Source organism: Oncorhynchus mykiss, chromosome 22, assembly GCF_013265735.2.
Source record: "Oncorhynchus mykiss isolate Arlee chromosome 22, USDA_OmykA_1.1, whole genome shotgun sequence".
Taxonomy (NCBI): domain Eukaryota; kingdom Metazoa; phylum Chordata; class Actinopteri; order Salmoniformes; family Salmonidae; genus Oncorhynchus; species Oncorhynchus mykiss.
This window is the reverse complement of record NC_048586.1, coordinates 6389373-6405814: the sequence shown is the minus strand read 5'-3', so window position 1 is coordinate 6405814 and position 16442 is coordinate 6389373.

Sequence of the window (16442 nt, the reverse complement as noted above, 5' to 3'; positions counted from 1 at the left end):
GTCAGGTGAATTTTCACAACACACAAGAAATGACATTTTAAGACTTCATAGATCAATTTGCATAACTTTCTTTTCATGGGGTCACAGGTAGTCTAAAGGTCAGAGAGACGGACCAACAATCAGGGTAGCAGGTTCGAATCCTGGGTCAGACGTTGTTGTCATTCAGCAAGGCAATCTGCAAAGAAACGAGGATCCATAATCTGTGATTTTAGAATGCCAGTCTGGTGTTGTGGAGGAGGGGACAATCTCTGGAGAGCCATTATCGAATCACAGAAAGAAAAGAAAAACTATAATTGCCTGACCTTTATCGACTGATCCTGAGGAGAAAAAGGCGCGCGCGTGCCTTCCCTCGTTACATCCGCATAATTAATGCCAATCGATTGGATTCCTATTTTTCACTTCCTTGATGTGGACAAGCAGCCGGAGTGATGGCTGTTGTGTGAAGTGACACTAGGTGAATACATTAGTCCAGTCGGTCAATGACAGCGCTGAAAACAGAGCAGACAGATAGAGGTCCATTGTGCTACCAGAGACAGGCTTCAGACGTCAATCAAAAGGTATCGACAGACATTATTTGATTATCAATGCCTTTGTTCAAAGGATTGACTTTTGGTTTGTATTCGATCATGAGATGTATTCCTTGACTATCAGATCAAGTTGGAAGAAGGCATTACAATAAGCAATGTTTTATGTGAGAGTTGTGTGAACTACACTCCAGCTGCAGATGGACTGAAAATCCCACCGAGTCACACAAGCCACTTATTTATGCTTTCATATCACACCTAAGTGGTTTTCACAGTATTATGCCAGTCTGAACTCTTATGTGGGAACTCGGATGTGTGTCTTTTTACACCACACTCACAGTGTAAAATAAAAGCAGTCTTATCTTATTCTGAGCAGTACTCATGTTTTTTTTGTAATCTTCAGAGAGGGTTTGGGTCGGCACAATGCAGGACTAGTTTTTTGTCACTTTTCTCTACTCTTCACAAGGCTCTTTCTTCGGAAGTACACAAGGGGTTCTCAATGTTGATAGTAACCCATGGGAATTTTTGGGAAACCAGGACTGAAAAAAACATGCAAGAGTTATTTTCTCACACATATTATATGCTGAGTACTTCCAGCAATGAGACTTCACCAGTGAATCACGTGGATATAGACAAAGTATAACGCATGCCCCAAGTTTTTACAATTGTTATGCATAAATGCTTATCATGTCTAAGCTAAAAAAAAAAAAAATCCTGCATTTATGCCACCTGAGGGAGATAAACATTTTGCTCCCTCTGTGGACTCCACTTCATTCCCCCTGTCGGTTTTGGGTGATTTGCATAAAGGTCAAGAGGTCACAGACAGAACAGCACAGTCTGACATTTTAATTTGCTCTCTCCAGACAGCCTGGTCGGCAGTCTTCCTCTCCTTACCTCTCTTTACCAGCTTGTCTGAAAGGCCAAGTGATGCTTCCCAAATGGCACCCAAATCCCTATATTGTGCACTACTACCAATAGAGAGTGCTGGTCAAAAGCAATAAGGAAAGCGGGGTCATTTTGGGCGCAGGCTCAGTGAAGCAAAGCAAGGCTACAAGTAATCCTTACCAGCAGCAAATAAACCAGTCTCGGCTGGCCATAATATATTGCTCAGAGTACGGTATTGCAACATATAAAGATGAGAAATCCGTGAGTAAGTACTGCAGCCTACATTGAACCTTACTAGCCAAATTGCAGCCTGAAAACCAGACTCCATTTTGATGAGGGCTCCAAATCCAAATAAGTAAAGTCCAAATGAAATCCAAACAGAATAATCTTAACAACATAATACAGACTCCAATTAAGTTATTACCCTGCCTAAAAAGCCTTATGACATACATGGCTCTATTTTTATTTTTTTTGTATGTTTATGGGGATGTTTCCTTTCTAGGTAGTTTGTATGTCTATGGAAGCCTAGATTGGTTCTCAATTAGAGGCAGCTGTCTATCATTGTCTCTGATTGGGAACCATATTTAGGCAGCTTGGCTGTCGAAACGTTGGTATTACATTTTTGCATCTGAGCTCCTAGAGTGTGCGGCTCTCTTTTATAAAAAAAAAAAAACAACATATTTAGGCAGACATATTCTGTGGGTACTTTATGGGTGGTTGTCTTCTGTCTTTGTGTCATTGCACCAGATAGGATTGTTTCGGTTTTCACTTTTGTTGTTTTGTATTTTGTAGTGTTCTCATGTATGGTCGTGATTAAACATGTTGAATTCTAACCACGCTGCATTTTGGTCCTCCTCTCCTTCAGCGGAAGAAAACCGTTACACTACCTCATCTCTGTACATACATCTGTAAGGTCCCTAGTTGAGCAGTGAATTTCAAACTCAGATTCAACCATAAAAACTAGGGAGGTTTTCCAATGCCTCACAAAGAAGGCAGTCATTAAAAATGCCTTTGCGCATGGTGAAGTTATTAATTCAACTTTGGATGGTGTATCAACACACCCAGTCACTACAAAGATACTGGCGTCCTCAGTTGCCTGAGTTTTTATTCAGGCTGTAACACAACAAAATGTGGAATATGTCAAAGGGAATGAATACTTTCTGAAGGCACTGTAGCCTAGGCTACAAGCGAATTCAGTATCAAGGACAGCAATCAGAATTGACAGTTAGGTTCAACAGATGAAAGTGTACGATGCAATAAGCAGTCTATTGTAAATACGTTAAGCAGTCTTGTAATAACTTTATGTTCCAAAACAGACATCCTACACTCACTGACAACTTTCATTCAATGGGCATCTCACATAGGCCTAATGAGTCCAAACTTTTCACAAAAGCTGCATTGACAGAAATAATGTCCAATATAGTGTTGCAAAGGATCGGAAACTTTCCATGGTAAATTAAACCCAGGAATTTGGAGAATTTTGCCTACAATCATGAAAAAAGTTAGCTTAACAGTGAACCTTTTTTGTTGGATACACATAAGGCAATAGGTCTTGGGGCATATTTTGGTTAAACTATCCCTAATTCAATGGAATTGCAACCCGTGTAGCTATTCCCTCTGCAAGGCAATCAAACAAGCTAAGAGTCAGTATAGAGACAAAGTATAATCTCAATTCAACGGCTCAGACACAAGAGGTATGTGGCAGGGTCTACAGTCAATCACGGATTACAAAAAGAAAACCAGCCCCGTCACGGACCAGGATGTCTTGCTCCCAGGCAGACTAAATAACTATTTGCCCGCTTTGAGGACAATACAGTGCCACTGACACGGCCCGCAACCAAAACATGCGGACTCTCCTTCACTGCAGCCGACTTGAGGAAAACATTTAAACGTGTCAACCCTCGCAAGGCTGCAGGCCCAGACGGCATCCCCAGCCGCGCCCTCAGAGCATGCGCAGACCAGCTGGCTAGTGTGTTTACGGACATATTCAATCAATCCCTATCCCAGTCTGTTGTTCCCACATGCTTCAAGAGGGCCACCATTGTTCCTGTTCCCAAGAAAGCTAAGGTAACTGAGCTAAACGACTACTTCCGTCATCATGAAGTGCTTTGAGAGACTAGTCAAGGACCATATCACCTCCACCCTACCTGACACCCTAGACCCACTCCAATTTGCTTACCGCCCAAATAGGTCCACAGACGATGCAATCTCAACCACACTGCACACTGCCCTAACCCATCTGGACAAGAGGAATACTTACATGAGAATGCTGTTCATCGACTACAGCTCGGCATTTAACACTATAGTGCCCTCCAAGCTCGTCATCAAGCTCGAGACCCTGGGTCTCGACCCCGCCCTGTGCAACTGGGTACTGGACTTCCTGACGGGACGCCCCCAGGTGGTGAGGGTAGGCAACAATATCTCCACCCCCCTGATCCTCAACACTGGGGCCCCACAAGGGTGCGTTCTGAGCCCTCTCTTGTACTCCATGTTCACCCACGACTGCGTGGCCACGCACGCCTCCAACTCAATCATCAAGTTTGCGTACGACACAAATGTGGTAGGCTTGATTACCAACAACGACGAGACGGCCTACAGGGAGGAGGTGAGGGCCCTCGGAGTGTGGTGTCAGGAAAATAACCTCACACTCAACGTCAACAAAACTAAGGAGATGATTGTGGACTTCAGGAAACAGCAGAGGGAACACCCCCCTATCCACATCGATGGAACAGTAGTGGAGAGGGTAGTAAGTTTTAAGTTCCTCGGCGTACACATCACAGAGAAACTGAATCGGTCCACCCACACAGACAGCATCGTGAAGAAGGCGCAGCAGCGCCTCTTCAACCTCAGGAGGCTGAAGGAATTCGGCTAGTCACCAAAAGCACTCACAAACTTCTACAGATGCACAATCGAGAGCATCCTGTCTGTCTGTACTGCTCCGCCCACAACCGTAAGGCTCTCCAGAGGGTAGTGAGGTCTGCACAACGCATCCCCGGGGGCAAACTACCTGCCCTCCAGGACACCTACACCACCCGATGTCACAGGAAGGCCATAAAGATCATCAAGGACAACAACCACACGAGCCACTGCCTGTTCAGCCCGCTATCATCCAGAAAGCAAGGTCAGTACAGGTGCATCAATGCTGGGACCGAGAGACTGAAAAACAGCTTCTATCTCAAGGCCATCGGACTGTTAAACAGCCAACACACTGACTCAACTCCAGCCACTTTAATAATGGGAATTGATGGGAAATGATGTAAAATATATCACTAGCCACTTTAAACAATGCTACCTAATATAATGTTTACATACCCTACATTATTCATCTCATATATATACGTATATACTGTACTCTATATCATCTACTACATCTTTATGTAATACGTGTATCACTAGCCACTTTAACTATGCCACTTTGTTTACATACTCATCTCATATGTACAGTGCCTTGCGAAAGTATTCGGCCCCCTTGAACTTTGCGACCTTTTTCCACATTTCAGGCTTCAAACATAAAGATATAAAACTGTATTTTTTTGTGAAGAATCAACAAGTGGGACACAACCATGAAGTGGAATGACATTTATTGGATATTTCAAACTTTTTTAACAAATCAAAAACTGAAAAATTTGGCGTGCAAAATTATTCAGCCCCCTTAAGTTAATACTTTGTAGCGCCACCTTTTGCTGCGATTACAGCTGTAAGTCGCTTGGGGTATGTCTCTATCAGTTTTGCACATCGAGAGACTGACATTTTTTCCCATTTCTCCTTGCAAAACAGCTCGAGCTCAGTGAGGTTGGATGGAGAGCATTTGTGAACAGTTTTCAGTTCTTTCCACAGATTCTCGATTGGATTCAGGTCTGGACTTTGACTTGGCCATTCTAACACCTGGATATGTTTATTTTTGAACCATTCCATTGTAGATTTTGCTTTATGTTTTGGATCATTGTCTTGCTGGAAGACAAATCTCCGTCCCAGTCTCAGGTCTTTTGCAGACTCCATCAGGTTTTCTTCCAGAATGGTCCTGTATTTGGCTCCATCCATCTTCCCATCAATTTTAACCATATTCCCTGTCCCTGCTGAATAAAAGCAGGCCCAAACCATGATGCTGCCACCACCATGTTTGACAGTGGGGATGGTGTGTTCAGCTGTGTTGCTTTTACGCTAAACATAACGTTTTGCATTGTTGCCAAAAAGTTCAATTTTGGTTTCATCTGACCAGAGCACCTTCTTCCACATGTTTGGTGTGTCTCCCAGGTGGCTTGTGGCAAACTTTAAACAACACTTTTTATGGATATCTTTAAGAAATGGCTTTCTTCTTGCCACTCTTCCATAAAGGCCAGATTTGTGCAATATGCGACTGATTGTTGTCCTATGGACAGAGTCTCCCACCTCAGCTGTAGATCTCTGCAGTTCATCCAGAGTGATCATGGGCCTCTTGGCTGCATCTCTGATCAGTCTTCTCCTTGTATGAGCTAAAAGTTTAGAGGGACGGCCAGGTCTTGGTAGATTTGCAGTGGTCTGATACTCCTTCCATTTCAATATTATCGCTTGCACAGTGCTCCTTGGGATGTTTAAAGCTTGGGAAATATTTTTATATCCAAATCCGGCTTTAAACTTTTTTGCAACAGTATCTCGGACCTGCCTGGTGTGTTCCTTGTTCTTCATGATGCTCTCTGCGCTTTTAACGGACCTCTGAGACTATCACAGTGCAGGTGCATTTATACGGAGACTTGATTACACACAGGTGGATTGTATTTATCATCATTAGTCATTTAGGTCAACATTGGATCATTCAGAGATCCTCACTGAACTTCTGGAGAGAGTTTGCTGCACGGAAAGTAAAGGGGCTGAATAATTTTGCACGCCCAATTTTTTCAGTTTTTGATTTGTTAAAAAAGTTTGAAATAGCCAATAAATGTCGTTCCACTTCATGATTGTGTCCCACTTGTTGTTGATTCTTCACAAAAAAATACAGTTTTATATCTTTATGTTTGAAGCCTGAAATGTGGCAAAAGGTCGCAAAGTTCAAGGGGGCCGAATACTTTCGCAAGGCACTGTATATACTGTACTCAATACCATCTACTGTATCTTGCCTATGCCGCTCTGTACCATCACTCATTCATATATCTTTATGTACATATTCTTTATCCCCTTACACTTGTGTCTATAAGGTAGTAGTTTTGGAATTGTTAGCTAGATTACTTGTTGGTTATTACTGCATTGTCGGAACTAGAAGCACAAGCATTTCGCTACACTTGCATTAACATCTGCTAACCATGTGTATGTGACAAATAAAATTTGATTTGATTTGACTAATGATATGCTATTGAGCCCACACTACTACACTGTCTGAGCCAAGGACTACATTCTTTCTGGTAAGTTTTGATTACAATACTGGGTGGGATGAACATATGTTATATGACATTTATCATATATCATAGAGCACCAGCTGTTCTGGAAGACTGTGATCACGCTCTCTACAGCCGATGTGAGTAAGACCTTTAAACAGGTCAACATTCATAAGGCCCAACTGGCAAGTGTCTTCACTGACATTTTCAACTGACTGTTCGAATCTGTAATACCAACATGTTTTAAAACCTCTCTGGAATAGGGGGCAGTATTTTCATGTCCGGATGAAAAGTCTCCCCAAAGTAAACTGCCTGCTACTCAGGCCCAGAAGCTAGGATATGCATATTATTAGTAGAGTTGGATAGAAAACACACTGAAGCTTCTAAAACTGGTTGAATAATGTCTGTGAGTATAACAGAACTAATGTAGCAGGCGAAACCCCAAGCACAATCCATCCAGGGAATTGTTTTTGTTGAGGACAATCTGTTTTCCATTAGATTTCTATGGCAAGCGTGTTTTAATAGAAATATGCTTGCAGTTCCTATGGATTCCACTAGATGTCAACAGTCTTTAGAAATTGGTTGATGTTTTTCCTTTGAGTAATGAAGAGGTAGCCCTTTCCTTTCTGGGAGTCGAGCCAAGTAGACTGTTTTGTTTGGGGCACGCGACCTGAAGCTCGCTCCACTTTGATTTAATCCGCTATTGAACACAGTTAATACCGTCTTAAATGTTATCGATTATTTACGTTTTAAAATACCTAAAGTTGGATCAGGAAAGTTGTTTGAAATGTTTGGACCAAGATTGCAGATAACTTATTAGATACTTATTCGATTTGTAATCAAGTTGGGCGAGTTGGAACCGGTGTTTTTCTGAATCAAATGCACCAAATAAATTGACATTTTGGGGATATAATGACGGAATTAACCGAACAAAAACACGGTGACTGGATTAACAAGAAGTTAAGCTTTATTTTGGTGTAGTGCACTTGTGATTGTATGAAAGTTAAATATTTCTAATAATTTAATTTGAATTTGGCGCTCTGCCATTTCACGGGATGTTGTCAAATCGATCCCGCTAACGGGATTTGATCAATAAGAAGTTTAAGCAGACCACCACAATGCCTGTGCCCAAGAACACTAAGGTAACCTGTCTAAATGACTACCGACCCCTAGCACTCACATCTGTAGTCATGAGGTTGAAGAGGTGCTTCTGCGGGCAAAAAAGTTATTTAGTCTGTCTGGGAGCAAGACATCTTGGTCCGCGACGGGGCTGGTTTTCTTTTTGTAATCCGTGATTGACTGTAGACCCTGCCACATACCTCGTGTCTGAGCCGTTGAATTGCGACTCTACTTTGTCTCTACACTTACGCTTAGCTTGTTTGATTGCCTTGCGGAGGGAATAGCTACACTGTTTGTATTCGGTCATGTTTCCAGTCACCTTGCCCTGGTTAAAAGCAATGGTTCACGCTTTCAGTTTAACGCGAATGCTGCCATCAATCCACGGTTTCTGGTTTGGGAATGTTTTAATCGTTGCTATGGGTACGACATCGTCAACGCACTTTCTAATGAACTCGCTCACCGAATCAGCGTATTCGTCAATGTTGTTGCTGGAAGCAATGCGGAACATATCCCAATCCACGTGATCGAAGCAGTCTTGGAGCGTGGAATAAGATTGGTTGGACCAGCATTGAACAGACCTGAGCTTCTTGTTTTAGTTTCTGTCTGTAGGCAGGGAGCAACAAAATGTAGTCGTGGTCAGCTTTTCCAAAAGGAGGGTGGGGGAGGGCCTTATATGCATCGCGGAAGTTACAATAACAATGATCCAGGGTTTTACCAGCCCTGGTTGCGCAATCGATATGCTGATACAATTTAGGGAGTCTTGTTTTTAGATTAGCCTTGTTAAAATCCCCAGCTACAATGAATGCAGCCTCATAATATGTGGTTTGCATAGAGTCAAATAAAGTTAGTTCAGGGCCATCGATGTGTCTGCTTGGGGGGGGGGGGATATATACAGATGTGATTATAATCGAAGAGAATTCCCTTGGTAGATAATGTGGTCGACATTTGATTGTGAGGAATTCTAAGTCAGGTGAACAGAAAGACTTGAGTTCCTGTATGTTGTTATGATCACACCACGTGTCGTTAATCATAAGGTATACCCCCCCACCCCTCTTCTTACCAGAAAGATGGTTGTTTCTGTCGGAACGATGTGTGAAGACACCAGCTGGCTGCACCGACTCCGTTAGCTTCTCTCGAGTGAGCCATGATTCCGCGAAGCAAAGAAGTCTCTGATGTCTCTCTGGAATGCTACCCTTGCTCGGATTTCATCAACCTTGTTGTCAAGAGACTGAACATCGACGAGTAGTATGCTAGGGAGTGGTGCGCGATGTGCCCGTCTCCGGAATCTGACCAGAAGACCGCTTCGTTTGCCTCTTTTACGACGTTGTTGTTTTGGGTCGCCGGCTGGGATCCGATCCGTTGTCCTGGGTGGAAGGCAGAACACAAGATCCGCTTCGCGAAAGTCATATTCCTGGTCGTAATGATGGTGAGTTGACGTTGCTCTTATATTTCAGTAGTTCCTCCCGACTGTATATAATGAATCCTAAGATTACCTGGGGTACCAATGAGTAGGCGGTTCTTGAAAATAAGAATTTGTTCTTAACTGACTTACCTAGTTAAATAAAGGTTACACTAAGAAATAACACGTGAAAAAAGAAAATACTGCATAGTTTCCTAGGAACGCGAAGCGAGGTGGCCAACTCTATCGGCGCCGGAAGAGGATCCTCCTGGATGATGTATTTTGGCAGAGAGTGTTAAGCAGCCTGAAACTCCTGAAACCTATAGCTGTAGCCATTGCACCAATTGAGGGAGTGTTACGTTCCCCAGTTTATGTGTTGTAGTTTGTGTTTGTGCATGTGTTTATTTCAGGAAATGGCTTCCTGAAATCCCTCAAGCAGCTGATTGGTCGACTCCAGGGTTAATTGGAGAGCTGACCCCGCCCTCTCGTCAAGACACAGCTGTCTCCAATATTACATTCATTCAGAAGCTATATAAAAGCCAGTGTTCTGTTCAGGAGAGAGAGATTTTTGGAGGTAGGGATTGCATAGAGATTTTGGAGGTAGGGATTGCTGAGAGAGATTTGCTGTGAGGTCATTGCAGAGTGATTGTTTGTGATAGAGAGATTTTTTTTGCTGGAGATTGATTGTGCTGGGAGTTCATTGCTGGGAAGTGGTATGTTCTCTGAGTTTGTTGCTCAGGTAGAGCCTATTTGACGTCCTCTGTTTCTTAGTTTGTTTGTAAAATTGTGTAATATTCTGTTTCATTTGTTCCCAGGGGAGAAGGGGAAGGCACCTTGGGAGTGCTTAGGCAAGAGGCCCGCGGGCATACATATACCCGTAGTATATTCATTGTCTAGGTACACTAGGTAAGACCTGGGCGGACCACCCCCCTGTATTTTGGTTAGGGCACCAGGTGGTGCTAAATTAGGTAAGTGGTGGGTAGGCAGGTAAGATAGGAGAGGGGGGGGCTTTCAGATTTACTTTCTTTGCTTTGGTTCCGTCCAGCCCCTTTTCCCCATATTACCGTGTAAAGGAATAAAGTCCTTGTAAACGGTACCACATTCTGTCTGTGTCATCCTTACTCGCACCTACAGTCCATACCTTTTTCACTTCACAGAGAGTTTAGTTGTAGCAGGGTGTTGCGTTCCCTCTTCATAGAGGCGTGCGTAACAGGGAGACAATGCCATCCTGTCTGATGTTCAGACTCTGCTTGCAGATGTAAGAGAAGAAATCCGTACTGCCATATTGTTGCTCCAAGCAGAGGAAACTGCAGTTCTGAAATACATCAAAAAGTGTCAAGACTTCAGCTTGAAGCCCATACACGCCGCAGGGTACATGTTGGACCCCAAGTATGCAGGCAAGAGCATCCTGTTTGGTGCAGAGAACAACAAGGCCTACTATCGTGTCTCGCCACCTTGGCCTGGATGAGGGCAATGTTCTTAGCAGTCTAGCAAAGTATACTTCCAAGCAAGGGCTTTGGGATGGGCATGCAATATGACAGTCGTGCCAACATATCTCATCAGCCACCTGGTTGAAGGGACTTTGGAGATCTGAGGCTCTTTCCCCTGTTGCCTCCATCATCCTCCAAATTCCAACAACATCAGCCGCCTCAGAGCGCAACTGGTCCTTGTTTGAGAACACACACACCAAAGCACGCAACAAGCTGAGTAGCATTTTTCTTGCTCACTCTAGGTTAAATGAAAACGAAATCATGTACTGCTGTTTTGCGTTAGAAATGTAACACTTTAGAGTACATAAGCATCGAATACATTGCCAGTTGAGAGATTTTCCCAACATTAGCTGGGTTATAAAAAGTCTATTGTCCTGCTAATAGGAAACATTTGCATGATTGGCTACACTTGCTACAGTTGTGATGTCTTCACCGTTATTCTACAATGTATAAAATAGTAAAAATATAGACAAAACCTGGAATGAGTTGGTGTGTCCAAACTTTTGACTGGTGCTAGCTTAATTCATTTGATTAATAGTATGGTGTTTCTATTCCATGAAAAACAAATGGAATGGAAAATATGGCACTGTACAACGTGACAGTCGGCAGTACAGTACTGGGGTATTAAGCTAATGATGTCGTGTGGACGGGAGACCACATCCCCAAAGGGGAGGAAGGAGTAGGCTTGTCTCAGTCCCCATGCTTTTCTCAGAGCAGCATGAAACGGTGACAAAATAGTTGTTGGCTTTTGCTTCTAACTTCAATATGCTCTTTAAATAAATAAGAACTACACCATTTTTAACAGTATATCTACAAAAAATGTTTTAAAGATGTGACTCTCCACCAATAATTACATTTAGAGGATTGGGGGATTCTAAATGTATATCTAAGGGGCATTTTCCATTAGGATCTGTGAGAATATCTAAGGGCCTTTTATATCATTCTAAATGAATTAATAATAATCTCTTTGTTTAAAAAGTAACGATATTTTGGAGATTTCGTTTTCATTTAACCTAGAGTGAGCGAGAAATAGGCAATACTTTATTTGTAAATAAAGCCAGTTTGTTATTTAGGTTTCTCCATAAATAAATAATTCTAAGTTGATTATTCAGCAGACATCACTTGCTTATATTCAGTCAACATGAATATTATTGTTGATTGGTGTAGGTTTTCTCCATCTGTTGATGTACAATACTTGCATAACAAGTTAGCTTTATTTTCAGCACCAGACACTGTTCACCTCCTATTGATTGTGCTGCGGTTACCACCAGTTATAAATGTAACCTTTATTTAACTAGGCAAGTCAGGTAAGAACATTTTCTTATTATCAATGAAGGCCTACCCCGGCCAAACCCGGATGACGCTGGGCAAATTGTGTGCCACCCTATGGCACTCCCAATCACGATCGGATGTGATACAGCCTGAATTCGAACCAGGAACTGTAATAAAGCCTCTTGCACTGTGATGCAGTGCCTTAGACCGCTGCACTACTCGGGAGCCACAAACTATATACATATACAGTGGGGAGAACAAGTATTTGATACACTGCCAATTTTGCAGGTTTTCCTACTTACAAAGCATGTAGAGGTCTGTAATTTGTATCATAGGTACACTTCAACTGTAAGAGACGGGATCTAAAACAAAAATCCAGAAAATGTATGATTTTTATGTAATTCATTTACATTAATGCTGCTGAGTTTATATTTTTTTATATATATTTTCTATATACAGTTGAAGTCGGAAAGTTTACATACACTTAGGTTGGAGTAAATCTCTTTTTTCAACCACTCCACAAATTTCTTGTTAACAAACTACAGCTTTGGCAAGTCGGTTAGGAAATCTACTTTGTGCATGACACACGTAACTTTTCCTACAATTGTTTACAGATAGATTATTGTTACTTATAATTCACTGTATCACAATTCCAGTGGGTCAGAAGTTCACAAACACTAAGTTGACTGTGCCTTTAAACAGCTTGGAAAACTCCAGAAAATAATGGCATGGCTTTAGACGCTTCTGAAAGGCTACTTTACATTATTTGAGTCAATTGGAGGTGTGCCTCTGGATGTATTTCAAGGCCTACCTTCAAACTCAGTGCCTCTTTGCTTGACATCATGGGAAAATCAAAAGAAATCAGCCAAGACCTCAGAAAAAAAATGTAGACCTCCACAAGTCTGGTTCATCCTTGGGAGCAATTTCCAAACACCTGAAGGTACCACATTAATCTGTACAAACAATAGTACGCAAGTATAAACACCATATGACCATGCAGCCCTCATACCGCTCAGGAAGGAGACACGTTCTGTCTCCTAGAGATTAACGTACTTTGGTGCGAGTAGTGCAAATCAATCCCAGAACAACAGCAAAGGACCTTGTGAAGATGCTGGAGGAAACAGGTACAAAAGTATCTATATCCACAGTAAAACTAGTCCTGTATCGACATAACCTGAAAGGCCGCTCAGCAAGGAAGAATCCACTGCTACAAAACCTCCATAAAAAAGCCAGATTACGGTTTGCAACTGCACATGGGGACAAAGTTTGTACTTTTTGGAGAAAAGTCCTCTGGTCTGATGAAACAAAAATCGAACTGCTTGGCCATAATGACCATTGTTATGTTTGGAGGAAACTCGTGCTTTGCTGCAGGAGGGACTGGTGCACTTCACAAAATAGATGGCATCGTGAGGCAGGGAAAATTATGTGGATATATAGTAGCATTGCCTCAAGACATCAGTCAGGACGTTTAACACATCTTAGGGCTGAGATCCTGCTAACGGGATCGATATAACAGCAGCCAGTGATTGTGCTGGGCGCCAAATTCAAAACAACAGAAATCCAATAATTTAAATTCCTCAAACATAGAAGTATTTCAAAACATTTTAAAGACAAACTTCTTGTTAATCCCACCACAGTGTCCGATTTCAAATAGGCTTCACGGCGAAAGCAGCACAAACGATTATGTTGGGTCAGAGCCAAGTCACAGAAAAACAGCCATTTTTCCAGCCAAAGAGAAGAGTCACAAAAAGCAGAAATAGAGAGAAAATGTATCACTAACCTTTGATGATCTTCATCAGATGACACTCATAGGACTTCATGTAACACAATACATATGTTTTGTTAGACAAAGTTCATATTTCTATAAAAAAATCTCAGTATACATTGGCGCGTTATGTTCAGTAGTTACAAAAACATCCATTTATTTTGCAGAGAGCCACATTAATTTACAGAAATACTCATTATAAATGTTGATGAAAATACAAGTGTTATGTATGGAACTTTAGATACACTTCTCCTTAGGGAAGCCATAGAAAAAGGAATCTCGTTGATATCACATTCACTGCTCAATAGGGAAGCAATAGGAAGGGACTCTTATTTAGAAACCGCTGCATTCTTGATTGGATTTTTCTCATTCTTTTGTCTGCAATATCAGTTCTGTTATACTCACAGACAATATATTTACAGTTTTGGAAACTTTAGAGTGTTTTCTATCATAAGCTGTCAATTATATGCTTATTATTTTTTCTGGTCCTGAAAAATAGCCCGTTTACCCTGGGGACGTTATTTCCGCAGTGTCAGATTTCAAAAAAGCTTTACGGAAAAAGCAAACCATGCTATAATCTGAGTACGGCGCTCAGAGGCCAATCAAGCCAAAAAGATATCCGCCATATTGTGCAGTCAACATTAGTCAGAAATAGCATTATAAATATTCACTTACCTTTGATGATCTTCATCAGAATGCACTCCCAGGAATCCCAGTTCCTCAATAAATGTTTGTTTTGTTCGATAATGCCCATCATTTATGTCCAAACAGCTACTTTTGCTAGCGCGTTTTGTAAACAAATCCAAAGTCACGAAGCGTGTTCACTAGGAGCAGACAAAAAGTTATGTTACAGTCCATAGAAACATGTCAAATGATGTATAGAATCAATCTTCAGGATGTTATTAACATAAATCTTCAATAATATTCCAACCGGAGAATTCCTTTGTCTGCAGAATTGCGATGGAACAGAGCTCGCGCTCACGTGAACGAGCGTCACAAGCTCAAAGCATTCTGCCAGACCTCTGACTCATTCCCCTCTCACCCCCACTTTACAGTAGAAGCAGCAAACTAGGTTCTAAAGACTATTGACATCTATTGGAAACCTTAGGAAGTGCAACATGACCAATATCCCACTATATCTTCAATAGTGAATTAGTTGAAAAACGACCAACCTCAGATTTCCCACTTCCTGGTTGAATTCTTTCTCAGGTTCTTGCCTGCCATATGAGTTCTGTTATACTCACAGACATCATTCAGTTTGAGACACTTCACAGTGTTTTCTATCCAAATATACTAATAATATGCACATATTAGCAACTGGGACTGAGTAGCAGGCAGTTTACTCTGGGAACCTTATTCACCCAAGCTACTCAATACTGCCCCCAGCCATAATAAGTTAAAGCTTGGTCGCAAATGGGTCTTCCAAATGGACATTGACCCCAAGCATACTTCCAAAGTTGTGGAAAATGGCTTCAGGACAACAAAGCCCAGGTTTTAGAGTTGCCATCAAAAAGCCCTGTCCTCATCCTATAGAAAATGTGTGTGCGAGTAAGAAGGCCTACAAACCTGACTCACTTACACCAGCTCTGTCAGGAGGAATGGGCTACAATTCACCAAACCTATTGTGGAAAGCTTGTGGAAGGCTACCGGAAACTTTTGACCCAAGTTAACCAATTTAAAGGCAATGCAGCCAAATGCTAATTGAGTGTATGTAAACTTCTGACCCACTGGAAATGTGATGAGAGAAATCAAATCTGAAATAAATCTCTCTCTAGTATTATTCTGACATTTCACATTCATAAAATAAAGTGCTGATCCTAACTGACCCAATACAGGGAATTTTTACTGGATTTAAATGTCAGGAATTGTGAAAAACTGAGTTTACATGTATTTGGCTAAGGTGTATGTAAACTTCCAACTTCAACTGTATATATATATATATATATATATATATATATATATATATATATATATATATATATATATATATATATATATATATATATGTATATATATATATATTATTATAATTTTTTCCCAGACCATTAACTGTGTGTAGGTAGATGTGTAAAGATAGATACAAATTATTTGTTGCAAGTTGGGGAGGGAGGGTTCACACCTAGCTCAAGTTGAGAGTGGGGTGCTTACACCTAGCTCGGCTATCAGACAATACTTTAGTAAAGGTTGAATAGTCTATTGTCCAGCTAATAGCCATCCTGCTACGCTTTTGAAAAACGAATAATAATAATAATACGTTTCCCCTTCACCATGTTAAAGATTACAATTGATAGTGTTTTTAGCCACAATTGGCCCCAATTACTTAAATTAGCTCTCACCGTAAAGTTTTGTTAGCCATCTTTTCTGAAGAAAGTCACAAGGGACGGGCGGCTGGCGTCAAATTCGTCATTGGAACCACTCGATATGATTGGTAATTTAAAAGCCTTGGGACCCAAATGCATAATGAGTTCTCTAACTCCACCTTGCGGTGGTCTGGAACAATGAAGTCGTGATGCTGGGTACCTCTAAGTCCCACTGTGTAAGCTCACAACTTTTAAAGGACAGGAACCACTATGTCACATTTATTATCTAAATATATTTATTTTTTCGAATTGGTAATTTTTTAAATGTTTTATATATGTA